Below are 24208 nucleotides of genomic sequence, written 5' to 3' on the forward strand. Positions count from 1 at the left end.
CCAAGCGGATTACAACAATAAAATAAGATACAGTTAAAATTCTAAAAATCCCTATCCCTCCCCCCCCCCCCCCCAGTATAAAAACATAGTAATATTAAAAAGAGATTTAAACAATAGTATAAAATCACAGTTAAAATCAGTGGAAGATTTGTGGGTTTTTCGGGTTATGTGGCCATGTTCTAGAAGAATTTGCTCCTGATGTTTTGCCAGCATCTGTGGGTGGCATCTTCAGAGAAAGAAGCTCCTGAAACATCAAGAACAAACTCTTCTAGAACGTGGCCACATAACCCGAAAAACCCACAAAGAAAATTCTTGGTCACTGCTCACCCTGCTGTTCAGTTGCTCCTCCCAAGGTGACTGGGTGCAAAAGAAGCAGCAACTGAGATTAGTTGTTTTGAATTTGCAGTTCAACAATAGACTTAAAATCAAGAAATATGCATGGGGTGCAACGGTTCTTGCACAGGAGAAAAGGGGGCATTAGCTCAAAAAGGTCTGGGAACCACTGTTTTATGGGATGCTAACATGGAATCCTCTGAGATTTCTTCTGAAAATTTGTGGCGGTGTCTTATTTGTCCTATTTTTATTCTATAGTTAGATTTTTGTTTTGTTTTTAAATTTTATGTCCTATTTTTATTTTATTTTATTCCTACTTATGGTGGTATCCCATAAATCCCATACATTAATGTTCATCAAATGATAAAATTGGCCTTTAACCATGAGCTATGTGTGAAAAATGGACAATTGTGGGTGGAATTGTTTTTTGGTTTTTTTCGTGCAGACAACTCTCACTGTGTCCGGGAATGCTGCCAACACACACTCACACAGCTGATAAGAGCCTGCTGAGCAAAAGGTAAACATGCTGAGCTGCCAAGAGGCAGTCCTCCAGCAACAATGCCAAACAAAGTCCAAAGAGAGTAAGCCACAAGCCAGTCCAAAGTTCATGATTACAGAGAGCAATACTACCATTCCAGTCCAAGATCAAGAGAGCCAGAGAGCTGGTCAAAGCGTCCAGTCCGAGGTCAAGGATTCAAAGGCAGTCAAGGGTCTAGGAAGCTAGGGCGGGTTATAGACCGCCCATTTGGGGTGGTCTGGACCCGCCCCTTTCCCCGGTGTATCGGGGCCTCAGCTGCCAGAACGGCAGCCACTGAGGCCCCGATCCGCCGCTTTTCATGCTGCGGGGAAGCAGCAAAACGCCGCTTCCCCGCAGCCTGAAAAGGCGTGTCCCTGGGGCTTCAAACCCCAAGGACACCCCACGGCGGCGGGGAGAAGAGAAAGGGGCCGCTTGGCCCCTTTCTCTTTTAGTCCGCTGGGCGCAGCCGTCTGAAGGCTGCACCCAGCCGACTAAACCAGGAAGGAGCTCCGAAACGGAGCTCCTTCCTGCTCCGTGTTCAGGGCGCACTAAGCGCCCTGGCGTGGAGCAAGGACGTCATGTCCGCGCCGCCCCGTCTAGAGGCGGCGCGGCCGTGACGTCCTCACGGCGGCAGCCATATGGAAGGGCCGCCGCCGTTTAGTGCGTGACGAGCACGCACTAGGGTTAGGGCGGTGCAGAAGCACCGCCCTTTTGTAACCCTAGTGCGTGCTCATCACGCACTAAAGTGCCGGTCTGTAACCGGCCCAGGAGTCAGATCAAGCAGCATTCACTAATGAGAACTAATAGTCTCTGGCAAGAGAGCTCAGCATCTGCCAGGTGCCTTAATCTAGCTCCCTTATCACAGCTGCTGATTGTCTAATGAGCACTTCTCAGCAAGCCTTTTGGAACGCCAAAGACACGCCCTTTCTGATCTCCTCTGGCTAAAGGTAGGAACCTCAATGCTCTGCTGCTCTATGTCTCCCAGGTCTGGCACTTGTACTGGGGCAAGGCTGGGCTGCTGAGCTCCAGGCTCCACTGGAGAAGACCCCACAGACCTAGGGTCTGGCTGAGCCAAATCCATTGGGGCTGGGAGAGCAGAGCTGGGATCTGACAGGGCAGAACTGGGGTCTGGCACAGCCTCAGGTTCCTCCTGCACCTGAGGAGCCAAGTCCTCCTCCACGTCCTCCAAGTCCTCCTCATTGCTAGCCATGACACGCTGGTAAGTGATAAAGATACAGTAAATGTAGACCTATAAATTACATATCTCTTTGTATGAACCACACTTTTCTTTTCATACACCATTTTGAAGTACATAAAGACAGAAAACTGTTCTTTCAAGTGAATTTTCTGTCCCTTCATGGGAGGATATATTAAAATCAATTCAAATCCTTTAATGGGTGAATGTAGAATATAATGGGTGGTATTATTGTTTTTAAATGTAACATTTTCTAACCTCTTTACTATTGTATCTATAGTTTGCAGAAGAGGCTGTTTAATAATAATGCAGAGTAAATTCAAAAGGAAAAAGATTTTTTTTAATCAAATTAACTTTTCAACAAATTTTTAGCAATTTTAATGCAGCAGAAGAAAAGGAAAATAATTCATTATTTTGTTAAATTTAATTAATTTACTAAACTCCTCATGGTTCATTGAATTCAATCCCGTATCTTGCGATCTTTCCTGGGTCCATTAAGCTCATGGGGTTCAACTTCATCTCTTCAAACTCATAAAAACCTCATCAAAATGGAAATAAAATGCAATTCTGAACTTGCTAATGAAGGGGAAAATGTTAACTTTCTAGCACGGTTGAATTAATGGATTATCTTTGCCAGCCCACTTTAAAGGAGAAGTTTTGCATTTGGGGCAAACTTATAAAATTCAGGATAATTATATAAAAAGCCATTTTCTGAACTGGTAATTGTCACTGCCTTTCATGCGCTATGATTAAGGATATTTATGTTGAAACGTCCCAGCTCCCAACCTAATGTTTCTTCTTTCTTTAGTTTTCAAGTAGTACCATCACTTTCTAAACAACATTGCAGAATGTTTTTGGTACTTTCAGCTGTCCAGGTATGACAGATGCCAATAGGTATCACAGAGGACAATGCTCTCACTATGGTGCTTTATCAGCCAAACAGTTTATGTAGGGATGATAAAAAATCTAAGAGTCAGGTAAAACACCCAAAGGCCGAGATCCAAAAATGCTTCAGCTAAGGATAAATATCTTCAAATGGGGGTATATTATGGAACCCCTGTAGTGAATTCCAGTGTAGTGCAAGGTATGTAAACCAATGCTCAATCAGCATGGCTGAAAACCCATTATGCAGTTGTAATGCACATTGCACTGAGGCAATGCTTAGGAACAATGTCTAATTTGCATGTCAAATAGTCTTATCTGAGCAACTCTTCTTTTGTCACCTTGAGCTGGATATTAAAAAAAATTGGTTGAGGTTGTGTGGCATTCAGTCATTCTGCAAACGTGAGTGACTGACTGGGCTGGAGCTAATTCAGAGAGCATAATGACAAAGTGTCCCCATGAACTCCAAACTAGCACACTGAAGGGAGATTTTCAGGGGGTTTTAAGGGCTAAAACTAGCCACAGGGCTAGTATGTGGGTGCCACACAATGAATGCCACACAACCTCAACCAATTGGATCCTGAAGCAAGTCTTGGCTTATGTAAGTATCTCTGTTAGTTCTGCCTCAAAATGTATTCTAAGCTAACCCCTGATTTCCTGATCCTTGACTGAAGGAGTGTATGATAGAGAATTGCTGTGTGATTTTCCCCTTTAAATAAAAATAATACTTTAATTTGAGATTTCTGCCTCTGCATGATTTCTTAGATCCATCAGCCCCTCAGTATACTGGAGACTGTTTTGCAGGGTCCTTGTAGCCAATCCCCTCTCAATTTCAGCTAAGTAAAATACCACTACATAGATTTTAGCTACAGTGTGGACATCATGCCCCCACACCACTCTGAAGCCGACTCTTTTTGCCAGTCTGTACTGGCAGTTGGTTAACACAGTAGGGAAGAGAGAAGGAGCAGAATCTTGGCTTTCTCAGTGAGGTAACTGCTGAAACCTCTCCTAGTTTGTGTGGTTTCCTCATGAATAACTTTTGCCATCTTGACCATAATATGATGTTGGTTTGGCACACATGTTCTGTGAAATGCTGAAGGACTGTGTGTTCATATTAGGATTAAATTGTTAATAAATGTAGATCAGGGCTGTAGATTATCCTCTTACAGTATTTATTGGTATTTAACTATTTAAAAGGCCAAAAGTTAAGCATTATTGACTATAATTCTGTACTAATGTTGGAGGGTGAAAAGATGTATTCATTCTTGTCCCAATAGCTACTCCAACACTGTAGTTTTTTGTGGGTTTTTCAGGCTATGTGGCCATATTCTAGAAGAGTTTATTCCTGACGTTTCATCTGCATCTGTGGCTGGCATCTTCAGAGAACACTGGCATGGAAGAGAGCTGGGTAAACAGTGCACCCGTGTCATACGCGGGTGCCTATTATGCGACTTTCAGCTTACACTGAAAGCCACACAGCGTGCCTGCATCATGCCACGCATTGTTCACAAGCCCCATTATTTTAATTGGGGCTTGAGCATACGTGCTATTTGCCTTACGCGGGGGAGGAGGTCCGGAATAGATCCCCACGTAAAACAAGGGCACACTGTATATATACTGTGTAACCCTGCGTAGGGAGGAGTGATTCCCATGATTCTCTGCCCAGGGTCATAGAGCATATATATACCCAACTCTCTTCCATGTCAGCATTCTCTAAACATGCCAGCCACAGATGCAGGTGAAACATCAGGAATAAACTCTTCTAGAACATTACCACATAGCCCAAAAAACCCACAAAAATCTATGGATGCTGGCCATGAAAGCTTTCGACTTCACATACTCCAACACTACCAGTGCACTTTTTCTTTCTTTATTCTGTTTGATCATCACCTTTCTTTTTCCTCTTTTCCTAGCAACTGAAATATGTTGTGTCATGTTCTAGATTTTTCATTATCTCTTAAAATCTTCCTTTCTATAAAAAGTGCTCTCCCACTTTCCCTCTTTATCACACACATTTTATGCGGAGAAAATAAACCAGTTCCTTTACTACTTCCTAGCAGATTTGATGTAAATGCAAAGACCAGTTTGGAATGACTAAATATTCTCTTTGCCCTTTCACATTTACCTTTGCTTCCTAAAATATCACAAAATACCAGGCATCAGGACAAACTGACCCTTCCACCACAGCTCTTTCTATTTGAGTCCTTGTGTATTTATTGAGGGCAGTGGAGTGCAATTTAAGGACTGTAACTCTACCAGTGATCAAAGTGCTCACTTTTTGCCTCTTTGGCTCTTCTTGAAGACACTCACTCAAAAAGTCTTCCTTTTTTTCATCTTTGCCTTAAAAGAATTTCCAAGGAGACTGATACAGCCACTCTAACTGTAGTATCTACACATTGGAAGCACAAGTGGCTATCCTCACCTTGGATTCCAAACCAAAGCAAAGACATTTTGAGGCTAATTTAACAGCAGTTCACTATTTCCATGGACTCCTGAGTTGTAGAGCACTATGACAGAGGGTAGAAGCTAGTGATTGCTAGCTGAGATATCTCTAAATTTCCCTAACTACAATTTCAAGGCTCTGTGGGACACTAAGAGCCCATATAGACAGGCCAAAATAAAGCTGCTTCATGTCACTTTGGAGGTATGCTGTTTAAATGATGGGTGCATCCTAAGAGGCCAGAAGCCACTCCAAAGCCACGCTCCAGTCCTAAGGACTGGAACATAGCTTTGGAGCAGCTTCTGGCCTCTTAAGAGCCATGTGTCATTTAAACAGCATACCTTAAAAGTGACCAGACGTAGCTTTATTTTGGCCTGTCTGTAGGCCTTAGACAGTGAAAATGTTATAAACGGTAGTTTTTCACTGGGAGGGGGACTCCAGATATTGGGCTTCAACTCACAGAAGCTCCAGCCAGCATGAGCAGTAGTGAGGGAATATCCTCCAACTGCTTTGATCTAGCAATCCCAATTAACCTTCTGCTGTTCCACTTTTTAAGATGCTTTTAAAATATCCCTCTGTCTTTCCTTTTCTCACTTTCACTTTAGTGTACATCGGCAGGATACAGACCACCCAAAATATACACACCACCACCCTCGTTTGTTGCATGAGGGAGCCGCAGCGGACAAACTGTGCCGCTCCCTCACGCAACAAAAAGAAGCCGCAAAAAGCATCTTCTTTCTGCAGTGCCATTATGATGCTGCAAGGTGCCACTTGCGGCGTCATGAAGGTGCTGAGATGTGCAGATGCTAGGCATCCATCACGTCAAAATGGTGGCACCCATGTGCATAGGGCGCCACCATTTTTACGCCCCCGTCACGTGCGAGGAGCATTTGAAAGTGCCGCCCCTTGCATGTGACGGGGGCGCCTCATAGTGCTTGTTTAAATAGTGCCTTTGGCGTGTTACAGACCACCCCTTTGGGGCGGCCTGTAGGCGCACCTTTCCCCGCCGGATCGGGGCCTCAGCGGCCAGAGCGGCAGCCACTGAGGCCCCGATCCGCCGCTTTCCAGGCTGCGGGGAAGTGGCAAAAGGCCCCTTCCCCGCAGCCTGGAAAGGGGTGTCCTTGGGGCTTCAAGCCCCAAGGACACCCCACGGCAGCGGTGGGGAGAAGGAGAAAGGGGCCTTTTGGCCCCTTTCTCTTTTAGTCCGCTGGGTGCAGACGTCTGAAGGCTGCGCCCAGCGGACTAAACCAGGAAGGAGCTCCAAAACAGAGCTCCTTCCGGGGTTACGGAAAGGGCACCCTAGGCGCCCTGCCGAGACCCCAACACGTCACAACCGCGCCACCTCGTTTGGAGGCGGCGCGGCCATGATGTATCAATGACGGCGGCCGTGTGGAACAGCTGCCACCATTTTGTGTGCGCGCAGCACGCACTAGGGTTAGGGCGGTGCAGAAGCACCGCCCCGCCTTAACCCTAGTACGCGCTCCGCGCATACTTTTCAGCCCATGTGTAACGGGCCTTAGTTACCCTAAAAGGTGTGGGGAACATGGAGTCCCCACCAACACCATCAGTGTTTGCTTGATATTTTGGGGAAATTATTAGCTCAAAGGGAGGCTTGTGAGATCTTTCCACCTACGTATACCAGTACTTACTGTAAAGATACTCTGGTTTTCATGAATAAGAGAGTTTTATTTAGAAATATGCAAAGGTGCCCGCAAACACACAAACCAATGCAACTTAAAGAAACATTGAAAGCTAACAGAAAGAAAGGTATGAAAAGCTGGATAGCAAGCAAATAAACAAACCAGGAATTAGGGAGGGTAATAATTACCAGTCCTGAAGAGAGAGGGGAGTCAGACAGTATCTGAAGGCAACACAGTGAGAGGGATCTTCTGTGCAGTCAGGGTTCATGGGCAAAGTAGCTATGTCTGGGGCTCATATTTTGATCTGATTTCATAGCCTCAAGGGGCACCTGATGCTATCCCACAATGTAACAAAAGCCTTGATGGTTTTCCCATGGAATTAACAAAAGGACTCTAGATCAGCTGTTGGTTTTAACTCCAGAGTGACAAAACATTGATAGGATTTGAGGCAGCCACTGAACATTAAATAGGAACACAACCTGAGGTGAGTTTGGAGGAATGATCTTTAACTGTCTTTGTAATGCAACTTGCTTAATCTCTATTGAGAGGAAGTGCAAAGAGCCTGGGAGAGGATGGAGTCAGCAGGAAACCTATTTATCTTTTGTTTTAGGTGTCTTCAGGCCAGTATGCCTTCTCACATGTGTAACTTCCTAGTGTTCTCTTAAAAACATGTCTGACACTAGATATCAAATATAAAACTCCAACAAGAAGGGTGTGGGATATGCTAACAACTACCCCTTCAGTTTACTGCAGTTGCCACAAAGTGAGCTCAAAGTGCCAAAGTAATTTCCATTCAACTAACTCAGCAGAGAAAGAAGAGAAGAGGAGTGGAATGTTGCCCTTCTCAGAGTCAAGCAAAAGCAAACTGCTGCAGACTCTTCTAGCTTATCAATTCTTCCTCATCAGTAACTTTTGCCATCTTGACCACACTCTGATGTTGCTTAGCTACATGTTTCCCAGTTGTGTGAAGGATTCTAGTAATTCTCTATATGAATCCTGGAGGCCTGCTCATCAAACCAGATTTATGTATAATTATGAAGCAATAAAGCTATGTGTGTTAAAGAAAAACAGAAATCTGAAATCCTGTTGGTTAAGGCCCAGCTAAAATCAGTTGCTGAATGGTGAATCAACAGACCACCCATTGAGATGGCCTGGACCACCCACTGAGATGGCCCTCTCTCTTCTTCCCCCCCAAAACATCATTGGGAATGTGGGCTAAAGGCAGGCTGTGATGTCAGTCACTGAGCTGAGTTCCAGACAGATGTGTCAGCCTCACTGATTCTCACTCAGTTTAGAGTATGATTATGGAATTATTCACAAATGTTGAGTGGAGGGAGTCTCAACCACATCTCTCTTTCTTCTCATCAACTGACAGGCATACCAGATATGCAGCCATACTGTAGCATGGATATCAGGTGGCACGCAAACTAGTGATTCCAGGATCCCATTTGTATTCTATGCAGATTAAACTACAACACAGAGGTGGGGAATGTGTGGCATTGTAAAATCTTGGTGGGCTGCAAATCTCATCTGCCCTATACAACATGACCAATTGTTAAAGATATCGGTGTTGCAGTCCAATAACATCCAGAGCACCAAGCATTCTCCACTTCTATGATGACTATTCTTGTCCACCTGAAATAATACCACTATTACCTTTTTGCCTGCACTGAAAAGGTGCAATGAAATGCTCTTAATCACATTGTTTATGATGAATTAATCATGACTAGCTAATTTCAACCAATCTACATCATCTTCAAGTGAAATAAGAATAATTTACCCAATTATGATCCTGGAGGCATATGTGTCCTTTTCAAGTAGACCATCTGCCACCATCTGGGAGAGAGAGGCAGGCGAGCTCTAACTGCCTTCCTCGAAGAGGACCAGCCCTCCCTTCAGCCACCATCTGGGAGAGAGAGGCAGGTGAGCTCCAACTGCCTTCCTCGAAGATGACCAGCCCTCCCTTCAGCCACCATCTGGAAGGGGAGAGAGAGGCAGGTGAGCTCCAACTGCCTTCCTCGAAGAGGACCAGCCCTCCCTTCAGCCACCATCTGGGAGAGAGAGGCAGGCGAGCTCCAACTGCCTTCCTCGAAGAGGACCAGCCCTCCCTTCAGCCACCATCTGGGAGAGAGAGGCAGGTGAGCTCCAACTGCCTTCCTCGAAGATGACCAGCCCTCCCTTCAACCACCATCTGGAAGGGGAGAGAGAGGCAGGTGAGCTCCAACTGCCTTCCTCGAAGAGGACCAGCCCTCCCTTCAGCCACCATCTGGGAGAGAGAGGCAGGTGAGCTCCAACTGCCTTCCTCGAAGAGGATCAGCCCTCCCTTCAGCCACCATCTGGAAGGGGAGAGAGAGGCAGGTGAGCTCCAACTGCCTTCCTCGAAGAGGACCAGCCCTCCCTTCAGCCACCATCTGGGAGAGAGAGGCAGGTGAGCTCCAACTGCCTTCCTCGAAGAGGACCAGCCCTCCCTCCGGTCCATCTGCCTTGGTCCAGGCCTCAGAGGGAGAGAAGAATGCTGGACCTGATCCCCTCCCCCCTCACCATTCCCTTCTCCTTTTGTATCGTGTCTTTTAGATTGTAAGCCTGCGGGCAGGGAACTGTCTGGTTAAAAATAATAATAAATGTAAGCCGCCCTGATAGCCATTAGGGCTGAAGGGCGGGATATAAATACCTAAATAAAATAAATAAAAATAAATCTCCAAGAAATACATCTTTGAGTTGTTGTTAGTTTTACTACAGCCTTACATAACTTCATCAAAGATATTATAAGAACTCATTCCCTCTTGTATATGTAATTCTCACTTGAGATCAAGAAGAAGGTCATGGAATGTTACTTGCTTATTTAATTCTATCAATTATCTTAACAGAAGGTCCCATGGAAGTAATTACATTATGCTTATGTTTTCAGAGAATTAATTGAAGAAATGGGACAAAAAAAAAATCAGTCTCTGGTGGGACTCCTCCTTGACACAACAGATGTTACAGGATTGTGGTTAATATTGACAGCAAAGAGTCATGTGGCGCTTTAAGTTTAAAAGGTTTTATTTGGCATATGCTTGCATAGACTGCAGATGCATGACCAAGTGGACTGGAATCCACAAAAGCTTATGCCACATCAAACATTTCCATCTTTAACATGACACAAGAGTCTTTGCCCTTTTGTTGTTGTTGTTGCTGCTGCTGCACTGGTTCCATGAATACTGAACTTCTTTACATCATTTTCCAACATGTTCATGAACTTTGTATAAAAACAGAATTCAACCAATCATATTCTACAGTAGCAGAAATATAATGTAGTAGCCTGAATTGCTGTGTGATATCTTTTGTATAGATATCTGTGTATTTGGGGAGGAAGGGCAATTTCAGAGGGCCCATAGGTCATTTGCATACTTTCTCAGGCCTTAGTCAGCCACATCGACCCTAAACACATCCATTAAGTTTTTCACCCCATAATGCCAAATTGTGCCCCCTCTCAAAGTTTTAGGGAGAATGTTTTTAATTTAAATGTTATTTCATATGTAAATACCCTACTCCAGGCTTGCTTTCAACCACAAAAGGGTTATTTTCATAACAGAAGATGACTAGATAAGGAGAATCTGGCAAATCCTACGCCTAGAGGGTGGTGGAATCTACCACTTTTGGATGGATTTTACTTAGGAAGGGAGAAATTGCAGGTGGTCCAGCAACTCAAATGTAGTTCATCGAGCTGTATGTAACCATGGCCTACCCACAAGAAATTATTTCTTTATACTGGTGGGTGGGATAGAATTCAAGGAAAAAAGCTTTCTGTGAGAAATGGGTCAAGGTAGAAAGCATCAATATATCTCAGGAATGGGAAATAATTAGAATCCCTCAAGACAGACATATAATGTGACTTGCTAATATCAAATAGCCTGTGTTTGCCTTTGGGCAGAGTCAATACACAAAGGCAGAAGGTGTTGAATATTGAATCCCAGTGAGGTAATTGAATATGTTATCTTCATATACCAAGAGAAAAGTGGAAGTACAGAGTCATCAGTTTGTTCTCTTGAACACAGTTAGACTATCAATGATTCTACGATATCCATTATTTGGGGAGGACGCTGCAACAAATGGGATTTTCATCCAAAAATGTGCAAAATAATTCTAAAAATCTGACACAGTTTTGGAATGAATCAGGCAATGATGGTTTTGGGGATGTTTACCACAAATCCCAAGCTGGGGTATCCATTTCTCATTTTGTGGGGTGCTTCAAAATACAGCATTTTCTCCACATAAATCTGCAAAACAAGTGCAAAACTGGCACAGTTTTGGCACAAATAATGCACTGTTGGATTTGGGGGAGTTTACTATGAATGCCAAATTAAGATATCATTTCCTAGTTTTGATGGTCCTGCAAAAAGTGAAATGTTCACCTCAAAACAATGAGATAGTTTTGGTACAGGTCTGAAGAGGATTCACAGTTTTGAGGTTAATACTTAACAAAGCTCCCTACTACTTTTGCAATCTCATATCTAAACAATGCAGCGGGAGTAGAATGTGGAAGGTTGTCAGATAATCTAGATACTGCCTGGGTCCGGTTATGTTATGGCCACTCAGGGTCCAAATCATGATGGTAATGAAAATCAGACAGGCAGAGGTAACACCAACACTCTACTTGAGCATTCTTAAATCTTGGAATGACAGGATATTTATATTGGATAATAAGCAGGCTCTTTGGTAATCTTTTAGGCAATTTACTATGTGCATACATAGATATACAAAACATATACAGTCCCTTGAGGAGAAACACAAACATATCAATATCTTGGTGCATTGCTTTTATTACATTACATAACATGACATACTGGATAGTGCAAATATTATAGCATCATCAGGTTCTTTCACACTTTTAATTCTGTCTGCTAAGGTATTATACAGACATTTCATGAAGGCTTTAATTTATACAGAATTCCGTCCCTTGCATCATTTACATAACCATCAAGGAATATGATCTCATCTGTTAAGGCACTACACATCTCTAAAGAAGTATTTAAAGGGTTAATATCCTTGCACACTGTTATATCTATAATCCTCCAATACAAACCTATAAACATCATTACAATAATACTTTTAACATAGTCAAGATGAGAGTAAAGTTTCTCCCTCTTACCAGCATGTTCTAGCTTTATCAGTTTGCCTGGGCAGTTTATCAATTTATCAGGAACCACAAGGCTGTGAAGCTACATTATAGCCTTCTCTTCATGTGATGGAGACTGCAAGCAGTCTAATTTCTATCTCCTCTTGGCTTCTTTTATTCTCATCCTAGCCTACTGCCCACCTACCACCTGTCCAGTTAAAGCAAAGAAGCTGACAGTGTCCTGTCCAGGTTCTTCAGTCAAACAGAGATCTTAAATATTGCGTCACTCAGGGACCAGTTGGAATCTTTGGTTGCTTGCCATCCTGATTGTATCAGCCAGTGCACCAGATAGGAGTGCTGATTAACAGCAGTTCACATCTTAATACTGATAGATAGGCAGGCATTTTCATCTCATATCTTGTTTATATTTGAGTAGGCATTTTGCCCAGACTTAGGCTGCCACTTTGCTGTTGTGTGCCTTCAAGTCATTTCCAACTTACAGTGACCCTAATGTGAATCTATCATAGAGTTTTCTGGGCACAATTTGTTGGGGGGTTGCCTTTGTGTTTGCCTTCCCCTGAGCATGAGTGAGTATGACTTGCCAAAGGTTACCCCAGTGGTGGTTTTCATGGCTGAGCAGGAATTCAAACCCTCGTCTACAGAACTGCAGTCCAACACTCAAACTGCTACACACATTTACACACACACACACACACACACACACACACACTTTCTAATACTTAAAGCTTTTTACTTTGTATTTTAAATATTAACATTTTTTTCTATTTCCTGAACCCATTATTATATTTTCAGGCCTTAATCTTAAAATGTTTTAACCCAGACTAGTATCTAACCTGTATCACATTTCCTATGAAAAAAAATGTATTTCTTATTGGTCAGCCATTAATTCACATCCTAGTTTGCTTTCTATAGGATGCACTTAAGTTTAAATGATAAAAAGCATTTGAGATTTCTGAAGTCTTACACAAACTGCAAAGCATTTTGCAACTTCAAACATCTTCATTTTTTCTATTCATAGCTAATTTTACACACACACACACGAATGAGAGAGAATGAAATTTAAACTTGTATAGCAACAATCTTATAAACGCTTACCAGAGTAGGTACCATAGAAATCAGCCCTACAAATGTATGCTATGTTGCACAATAAGTCTTGTTGATGGATGTCTGAAAACAGAACTTTCTTGAGAATTTCATACACATACATATACAAAAAATCAATTTCAGCTCTGAAAAGGATCATCTATTAAAGTTTAAGAGTGCTGTTTTGTACACCAAACTTATTATAAAAATTGTAAAGGTCTTGAAGGCATGTCCCTCAACAATGGACCTTGCCTCATAACCTGACTTTAGCAAGACCCAAAAGAGTCAATACCAACCAGAATAGACAACAAAGGTATTACTGGAACAGTGGTTCAATTCTTCAGAAAGCTGATTTCTAAAATCAGAATTGTTAGGACTCTGTTGGATCTCAAAAATACCTGGCTTTCTGATTTCATTGTGTCCTTTGTGTACTTTCATGTCAGCTTAACCTTTCCCTCTGTAACCTTTGTGTTTATCTGAACCCTTGATTACCCCAGGCCATTAAGATGAATGAATTTATACTGCATTGTATTCTTCCTGCCAAAGTGGAGAAGGAAGGTCACAGATCAGCACAATTTACTATGAGGGATGTCTCTTTTTGGCAGTACAAATGGATGGCATTCAGAGGACACTAAAACTTATTTTATTTCTTCTTATCTGTTGCAGTATTCTGGACACTCTGTTTTAGGGAAAGGATGGAAAATTACAGGGGAAATGTTTGAACTTAGTTTGTAGTGTTATTGATTAACATTGAACCAAACTGAAGTATACAAAAAAGCAACTCTTAAAAGAAGTAGTTAAAGATTATGGCCTAAAGCTCAAACGTTACACAGGGCAAACAGATTACATTTTAAAATCTCAGGTGCTGTCATTTGTCCTATATATAGTAGTTGATTATGAGAAAGAACCAACCTGAAATGGTCAGGGATGTAAAATTTATAAATAATAAGTATACAACTCAGAACTGCCCTAGGAACCATTTAACATTGTTGTTTAGGTTTTGGTTTTCTTCTTTTTAAATATATTTATGGCAATTTTGAGTGTCAAACACTATAAGGATAACTACTGTATGTCCTATCAAGCCCTTACACCATACACATGGGTAAAGGTGATAGATGTATAGCAGGGGATAAATAACAGTAACTCCACTCTTGTCAGGCTGCCCTACCATTACAACAGAGACAGTCATCCAATTAAGGGCTGAGGAGGGTCACTGGGGAGCAAATCCACAAGCCCCAAACTTCTGAAGGGTCCAGAACTCTGGGTGCTAGCATAGTAGCAGTGGGACTCACACAACACATTATAAAATAAATGTTAACATTTCAGCAGACCGAGAAATCAACATAATAGGGTCGACTTAGGGTCACCATAAGTTGGAAATAACTTGAAGGCAATCAACAACAACAACAACATTTCAACAGACCAGAGAAAGCCCATATTTCTCTTGCTAAATTTAGGGAGTGGGCACAATCATGCAAGCTATCCCAGAACTAGAACCAGCTCTCAGTGGCCCAATCCCCAGATGGCAGATATTGAGACACAAGAAAGGTATTGTGGGAAAGACTTGTGTCCTAAATGGCCTGCCCAATGTCCACTACACCAGCCTGATGGTTTCAGGCAAGGAGATGAATGTGGTCCCCATCATGAGTGTTGAAGGAAGATTAAACTTCCAGTTTTGTCAGACTTTCTCCATGGAATGGGAACAGACACCATCTTGTTATTCACCAAGAAAGCAAAATGTCTAGGACCAGTCCTGGCTATTGACATACTCATGAGTTGCAGAATATATTATGTTAATTTAGGAGGTAAAATTCATATTTTATCTAGTCTGTCACTACTGTAAAGTAGGGTCCTTTAAGCAGAAACAACCTTGCCAGCTTATTGTGTGCTACAATAAACAAACAAACAAATATTAACAGGTTGATTCTCCCTTATCCGAAATGCTTGGTTCAGAGGTGTTTGAGATTCTGTGTTTTTATTTATTTATTTTGGATTTTGGAAATCCTGTATTTACATATACGTATGTAATTAAATATTTTGGAGATGGGACCTGAGCCTAAAAGAAAATAATTACTGTTTCATACACAGCTTATATGAGAAATATAAACAAATCTCAGTCCAATAAAAGAAGAAATATTATTCTACTACACCCATCATTAAGCATGTTTCTAGTGCACCAGTCCTCTAGGAGTTGCACCTTCAGAGAAAGAAATTCCTTTCCTATCCAAACCACTCAAAGTGTCATCATTTTAAATTAATTTTGGGTGAAGTAGTTTGAGAATACTGACAGAAGAGCTGCCAATCATCCATATAGAAAAATTTCTGTTCCCTCATATTATTGCATATCAATTTGAAAATCAACTCCCCAAACTATTATAGAGATCGTAGTAATAAGACAACTACTATCTGGAGACATTTGTAGGGAGACAACTTTTGATGAAGTGTTACCTTATTACAGTGGGCATATTACAGTGGGCCCACCCACCAGACCAAACCAATATTCATAGGTGTCAATCACACCATCACATTGCCCACTCTGGCTCAACATCTACACTCTTGAATGAATTGTTTGAATAGTCCTGGGATGCATGAAATAATCATGTCTGCATCAGAACCTGCTTTTCTATAGATTAAACTATATTATTGAGTTAATCAGAGCCACAAAGCCATCATGAAGAGCAGCAAATGACTTCAGTAATAAATGTTAGAATGATAAACCACAAAACCCATAAAATGAAGTTTCCTTCTACTGCTTGTATATGGTACTAGATACAGTATATATCTAGTTTCTCTTCCTAAGCCTGCCACACTGAGCTCAGATGTGGTACTAAGAGACTGGATTTGTTACCCATGAGCTTCCCTGTCCTTTTGGATTCAACTGTCATGCTTACATGCTATGTCCTTACTAAGCTTGACAAGTGTCCTGTGGGGAACTTCAGCTGCCAGTCTTCTCTTCAGCCAGTTTGTGGTGTGTCTAAATACTCACCCATTTCCATGCGTACACTAGTCTTTTCATAACAGTATCAGACTATTAGCTTTCAATCTTGAATTGGAACCTCTAAATTCTAAAGGAAAACAATATTATTGGCAATTCACAGAAACTGAATTTTTCAGTGATGGTTTTATTTCCCCCTATTTGGGTGCCTTTTTACTTCTGCCTACATAAACTTATACAGTCATACATTGTGAGAGCACAAGTTAAGGGGTAATGATTTAAAGTAATTCATTTAAACCAGCATGATAGACTTCCCAGAATCATTTCCCTTATTATAATCCTGGTCCAAAAATGGCAGTATATCACACCATTCAAATTAACTTGGCTGGAATGTTCAGTATCACTGGCTCTTGCAATAAATAGCGGATGCAATGCCGAGGGGAAATTATTTTTCAGGTGACACCTGTCCCAGGTGCAGCAAGCATAAGTTGTTAGCCAGGTATTTGAGAACATTATTTTTAGCTCATTAAGGGCCCTAATGGCAGCCAACAATATTTCCTGGGATTTGATATTTCTCACCTTTCTTGACTGTGATACAAGGATGTTGGACAATGGAGGTCTAGCACCAAGAACTGAAGGGCAGAAAAGTTTTCATTCTGAAATTGTGAGTCTATGGCAGGATACAGACCGCCCAAAGCAGGCGGTCTCCCGTCGCCCTAGTTTGCTCTGCGGGGAAGCCATGGCCTCCAGACGGCAGGGCTTCCCTGCAGAGCAAAAAGAACCCTTAAAAATTGGGTTCTTTATGCAGTGTGCTTGTGATGCTGCAATGCGCCAATGGCACACTTGAGGCATCACAATGGCGCTGGGAGGTGCGGACGCTAAGTGTCCACCACATCAAAATGGCGGCGCCCATGTGTACTGGGTGCCGCCATTTTGACGTACAGATTACGTACTAGGGTTGCGAGGCGTATATAAGCAGTGCCCTGAGGCAACCCTAGTATGTATGCAGGCCGGCGCTTTCGCTGGTGTGTACAGCACTTATATTCCACAGGTCTAATCTGCACTGCAGAAGCAATGCAGTTTGACATCACTTTAATGCCATGGCTCCATGCTAAGGAATTCTAGAATTTGTAGTTTTTTGTGGCACCAGAGCTCTCCAGCAGAAAAGGCTACATATCTCACAAAACTACAAATCCCAGAATTTCATAGCATTGATCTGTGGCAATTAAAAGGGTGTCAAGCTACATTATTTCTGAAGTGCATATTAAACCACAATTATAGCAATTTGATACCACTAATTCACATGACTCCATCCTGTGAATTTGGCATCTCTAGTTTGAGTGTGTGTATGTGTATGCAGTCTGCTATTCACAGATTCTTTACCCATGGATTCATGCATCCATGTCTTGAAAATATTCAAAGAAATATAAAATCATAGAATCATAGAGTTGGAAGAGACTGCAAGGGCCATCCAGTCCAACTCCCTGCCATGCAGGAACTCTCAGTCAAAGCATCCCCGACAGGTGGTCATCAAGCCTCTGTTTAATGACCTCCAAGGAGGGAGATTCCAGTATATTCCAAGGGAGTGTGTCCCACTGTCGAACAGCCCTTACTGTCAGGAAGTTCCTCCTAATGTTGAGGTGGAATCTCTTTTCCTGCAGTTTGCATCCATTGTTCCGCGTTCTAGCCTCTGGGGCAGCAGAAAACAAGCTTGCTCCCTCCTCAATATGACATCCTTTCAAATATTTCCAAAAAAGCAAACCTTGATTTTGCCATTTGATATAAGGGATACCATTTTACTATTCCCATTGTATTCAATGGGACTTGAGGTCTGTGAATTTTTCAGTTGTCTTTTTTTAAAAAAAGTAATAGTCCTTACTTAATCACAACTGTTATATCACTGATAGATATGTATTTAACCATATATGTTAGACTTAAAAATAATTTCCGCACAACTGAGTAAGGTGTCTTACAAATGCTAAGTCAAAACTACAGAGATATGAAGATATTTTAGTTTAAATGTGCATTTGTGTGTGCTTTCAGCTTGTCTGTTAACCCATGGAGATCCCATGAATACCATAGTGTTTTCTTCACCAAGGAATTCTTTTTGCCATTGCCCTCCTTTGAATATAGCCTACAGCACCTGGCTTTTCCTGGAGGTCTTCTATCCAAGTATAAATAGGTGTGAAGTCAAAGGCTTTCATGGCCGGCATCCATAGTTTTTTGTGGGTTTTTCAGGCTATGTGGCCATGTTCTAGAAGATTTTCTTCCTGAGCCACGGGTGCTGGCGAAACATCAGGAAGAAAATCTTCTAGAACATGGCCACATAGCCCAAAAAACCCACAAAAAACTATAAATAGGTGGTCACTTGGCAGGTAGTGGCAGAGGAAAAGTAAGAGTTCCAGTGAACACCTTGGCATACTTTTGGTGAAGGGCAGGGGGTTTGGAACTGTTTAAGTCCTGGAACCCAGGGTGGAGAAGAAGACTACCCTTGGGGCTGGCTTGAGGGCTTTTCCTCACTTAAGTCAGACAACTTGGAGGTGGGTTCCTTGGGTCTTCCTTCCAGTAGATAGCCAGAAGGGGAGAAACCCAGTTATGGGGTGCTGTCAGGGTTCAGGTGTTTCACTAAGGGGGAAGCTGAGGAGGAAGTAAAGGAGTGACATCTGCATCGGCTGATCCTGTACTAAGTCTCTCCTTACTCTTGCTCCTTTCCAGGTTTAACATAGTTTAAATATGTGAAGTCAAAGGCTTTCACAACTGGCATCCATAGTTTTTGTGAGTTTTTCAGACTGTGAGGCCATGTTCTAGAAAAGTTTATTCCTGACATTTACATAGTTTAAATACAAGAGAGATCTTGTAGCACCTTTGAGACTAACTGAAATAAAGAAGTTGGTAGCATGAGCTTTCATATACTTCAGCCTACTTCCTCAGATGCATATGAAGTCTACGAAAGTTCATGCTGCCAATTTCTTTATTTCAGTTAGTCTCAAAAGTGCTACAAGATCTCTCTACATACTGAATCTACAGACCAACATGGCTATATCTTTGAATTCTACAGTTTAAATAGGTTTTAGGTTAAATAAAGAGGACTTTATTCAACTGACCTCTGGTCTCGTTCCATGGATGGTCAGCAATTTTGCATTTTGTATTCTTTTGTATACTTCTAACATTTTGTTGTGGCCTTAGCATACGAAAGTCACTGAACTGAATAAATATTCAAAAATTTTAATAAGCCTCAGTCCTTCTACAAGACAACTGAATTCAGATAAAGACTTGAACCTTTCGCTATATCAAGAATAAAGGTGTATGTATGAATAACATAGAGTTAGATCCAAATAATGGCAACCTTACATGTAAACACCTATGTGCGTATTTTAAAATATCTTATGAACAGAAGAAGAGGATAACTAAGGTAACAAAGTACTTAAAGCTCAAACTCTGAACATTTAATACTGAAGGAGAATAGTTTTGACGAAGGTTTGTGCTTTGGAATTTTTCAGCATTTCATTGCGCACCCAAGCAAAATCCTATTACTGGGTGATGGTGAACGCTGTTTTCATCTTACCGATTAGCACTCAAAGAGGATGCACTTTATATCCACTGCTCTAATGGATTGTATGCACATTCATGTTTTTCAAGCATTTAACCTAAAATACATTTCACTTTACCCTTAGGCCATTGGCCCTCACATTATTCTAGCAGGGGGCTGCTGTTACTCTCTTCTAGCACACAAGAAATAAAATGTAACATTTGCACAAACCCAGGGTGCTAAAAAAAAACCTCTATCTCAAAGGGCTTTCAAGCTATTTCACCATTATGACAATTTACTTTGGCTGCTTAACTGCATTTCTATGGATGATTTGGGATCTTCCTAGGACTGGCCAGAGTGTGGGAAAATACTTTGTAAAATTAATGTGTTATTTAACATGATACAAAGTAACTTTTTCATATCATCAAATCACTCCATAACTTATATTACTAATTAATAAATATGCATACACACCATTAAAGAAATACACACAGACAGAGGATAGAATAATTCCCAAAGGATTGGTGTGGGAGTGGCATAACAGTATTCCTAGACCAGTTTTTCTTGTGTTTGTATGGGAGGTGGGAGCTTTGTATATTTTACTCAGTAGTAAATCTCTGCATCCTCCTTGGCTATGCAACAACAGTGAGGGGTGCCTGGTGACAGTCTTATCTGGCCACTCACCAAGTGAAGGTTCATTGTGGTTGCTCTTTTACACCTTGAGGAAAAAAAACCCAGCCTACACCCATAGTGAAAACCAGCTGGACCACATCCATGTTCACTCCTAGAGCTGAGCAGTGGTTGGGGACAGTGCAACAAAGAATGCTCTGAGCTGCTGTTGCACAGCCTGGTTAAGGGCCATTGTAAAGAGGTACCAGGATACCTCCTTCCAAAACATTCTTAAAATGCAATAAACTGGGAAAGTCACATATAGGATCCTGCTGACCAATGACAGCATATTCTCAGATTATGAATAATCCACCCATTTTGCATGTAGGAGAATTGATGATGATGATGATGATGATGATGATGATCCCCTCCTCTTTGGCACCCACCTCCACCTTCTATAATGCTTCATTACAGACATATTTTGGCTCCAACTCCACATTCAGTAGAGGAAAATAACTATAAACTTTTTTTAATGCTTTTACACTACCAAAGGAGAGAAATTATCCCTTGTAAAATTAAAATAGTAATATTATTTGTTCAAACCTTTATTATTGCAAAAAGGAACCAATCCCCTTTTATTTATTTATTCAGTTCAATTTATATCCTGCTTTTTTCCTGACATAGGACCCTATAGATACAATATAATTGTGGAGAGTAGAAACATTCTATAACTAGTTTAATGGCATGTCTCCATCCTACTAAATCCTGGGATTTATAATTTGGTGAGGGACTTACATCAAGGGAATATACAAGAGCACTCTAGGATAGTAGGTCTCAAAGAATGGTCATCTAGGACTTTGAATTCCAGTTCCCAGTGCCTGAGGGAATTGGGAATCAGAGGCACTGCTCTGCAGTGGTTCCGGTCCTATCTTTCGGGCAGGTTCCAGATGGTGTTGCTTGGCAACAGTTGTTCAGCCAAGAGGGAGGTCAAATCAGGCGTCCCTCAAGGTGTGATACTGTCGCCAATGCTATTCAACATTTACATGAAGCCACTGGATGAGATCATCCAGAGACATGGGGCAGGGTGTTATCAGTACGCTGATGACATCCAAATTTGTTTCTCCATGTCTCGGACAGCTTCAGCGACCAAGGAAGGCATCTCCCCTCTGAATGACTGCCTGAAGTCAATAATGGATTGGATGAGGGAAAATAGACTTAAATTTAATCCAAATAAAACGGAGGTACTTGCTATAGGCAATCCCAATCCGGGTATGGTGATAAACTCTCCAGTTCTGAACGGGGTCACACTTCCCCTAAAGGACTGTGTTCATAGCTTGGGGGTACTCCTGGTCTCGCCGCTTCAGCTGTCATTCCAGGTGGATGCGCTAGCCAGGAGCTCCCATTATCAGCTTCAGCTGATTCGCCAGCTACGACCCTTCCTGGAATGGGAAAACCTAGAAACAGTTGTACATTCACTGGTAACCTCTCGTCTCGATTTCTGCAATTTGCTCTACATGGGGCAACTCTCATGCCATGTTCGGAAGCTGCAATTGGTCCACAATATGGCAGCCAGATTGGTGGCAGGGAGTTCCAAATTTGATTCTATTACACCTATCTTAAAATCCCTACACTGGCTGCCCATTAGCTTCTGGGCACAATATAAGGTGTTGGTTGTTACCTATACAGTGCTGCATGGCTTGGGCTCAGCTTACCTGAGGGAATGCCTCCTCCCATACAATCCTTCCTGCACTCTCAGGTCCTCTGGGAAGAACCTACTGCAGTTAGAGAGAACTAGACTGAAGACGACTTCTCAGAGGACATTCTCTGTTGCCGCTCCAAAAATCTGGAATGACCTGCCAGATGACATCTGCCATCTAACATCTTTGGAGGCCTTTAAGAAGGCAGAAGGCAATAAAAATGGATCTCTTCTGGTAGGCCTTCCCAAACTGATCTCCTCAGAATTTCCCCTCCATTTGTTTAGCGGTACCCACTGGACTTTGATCTTATTTTATTTTATTAACCATTTTATTGGGAATTGTTTTTAATGGTATTTTAGGGTGGCAGGGAGCTTGATAGTCATATCTGATTTTATTGTTTTTGTTTGTTGTTACCCGCCTCGATCCAATAAAGGGAGAGGCACAATACAAATAAATTATTATTATTATTATTATTATTATTATTATTATTAATCTCTGGCCAGTGATTAGGGGATTCTGGGACCTGAACTATGAAACATCTGGAGGACCAAAAAAATTGAGACCCACTGTTCTTAAAATTCTAAGTTTCTCTTCAAATGACAGATTTTCTAGGTTGGAGCCATTACAAAGTGGCATCAAACTGCTGCAATTGTGTAGTACAGATGTATTCATACACTAAATAGAACCTCTTCTATGCAAAAGCCTGTCTTGGTGTCTGCTTTCTACAGGGAGTCTGCAACCCCTTACCAAGAGTAGTTAAGCTGCTTCCTACCTTGTTGTCTTTGTGCCAGGAAGCAAATAATTTTTCATTCAGACAGGTTTTGATCAACTCATCTTAACTGAAACAGAAGATTTTAACCAGATGAGGTGCTGTGTTTTTTGTTTTAAATGTTTTAAGATTTCATTGGAATGCTTCTCTGCCAAACTGATACCATATTAGAAAAAACAGGGAGAATCCATATGTCTATGAGAATGAAAGATTTTGACAGCACCTTGTGCATAGTTTGGGCAGTGTTGTAATTGAAAGAGAACTCCTCAAGGAAAGACTCTTTTATTCCCCTGTTTTTACAAGGTGTGTTTGTTCTTTTTGCTTACTTTTAGAAGCAATGTGTAGTCATATATCATAGGATTTTCTGTTCCAAAGCTAGGAGAGACTGCAGCAGTTTGTTTTCACCTGAGCCAACTCAAAAAAGTTGGACGAGTGAGGGTGAACCTTTTAGGGACTGAGCCTAAACTAAAAGGCATTCCTGCACAAGATGTCACCCGATGCTGGGGGCAGGACTTCTGGGGGGGGATGGGGACAGGACTTCTGGGGTGGGACTTCCACCTTCTGGGGGTGGGACGTCGGCCTTCAACTTTCTCTTTTTTTCTCTTGACTTCATAGAATAGGTGCCTTCAGGGCAAATGCTGTATCTTCATCTCCCACCTAACACAGACATACACATGTGCATGTGTGCTGCACACACACATTTACACACTCCATATACATTTCCTCCTAACAAACCTCTCCAGTGCTAAGATATTTATGCACTGAGATGAGACTACTCAGCTGGCTACTAATGACATTTGCTTCCACTTCTGATGCCCTCTTTGTCGAAATGACATGTATGATCGCTCAGTTTAATACTATTTATCTCTTTCCATCTTAATAAAATCTGCCAGGCATTCAGTCTCTGAAAGCTTAATCCTACTAATATCTTTAATGCGCTCGACCCTGTCAACTCACTTGCCAATACTCCCTTTGGCTTAAATTTGCTCTCCAGATGCTTAAAAAAACTACTAACTACAGTACTAACTTTTTTAAAAAAAAAACTAAGCAAGCTGCTGATTAAATTACAAATAGCAACAACACTGTTCTTAGTACCAGAGGGTAAGAGTAGGTAAGAGTAACTGTAGCTGCAACACTGTGGCTTTGCCTTGTTATTTTACACATTTCGAATCTGTTCTGTAAGGAATCAGTGATTATTCTTTGCAATTTGAGCAGCAAGGTAATTATTCTAAGACAATCCTCAGGTCAATCCAATCAAACTCTCCAGTTTTCAGTATTACATACCCTTAGAAGTAAATCACATTGAACTTGTTGAATTTCCATCCAGGTGAACATTCAAGGGCTAAAAAGACAGCTCCTCGCCTAATGTTCAGATGTGCAAGTTGAAAGCTCTCTCTGTCTCTCTGTCTCTGTCTCTGTACCTTATCGCACACACAATTTTAAACGTTCTGGGGACCGAA

The sequence above is a fragment of the Sceloporus occidentalis genome, unplaced genomic scaffold, assembly GCF_023333645.1.
Source record: "Sceloporus occidentalis isolate IW3139 unplaced genomic scaffold, rSceOcc1.0.p SCAF_4, whole genome shotgun sequence".
Lineage (NCBI taxonomy): Eukaryota > Metazoa > Chordata > Lepidosauria > Squamata > Phrynosomatidae > Sceloporus > Sceloporus occidentalis.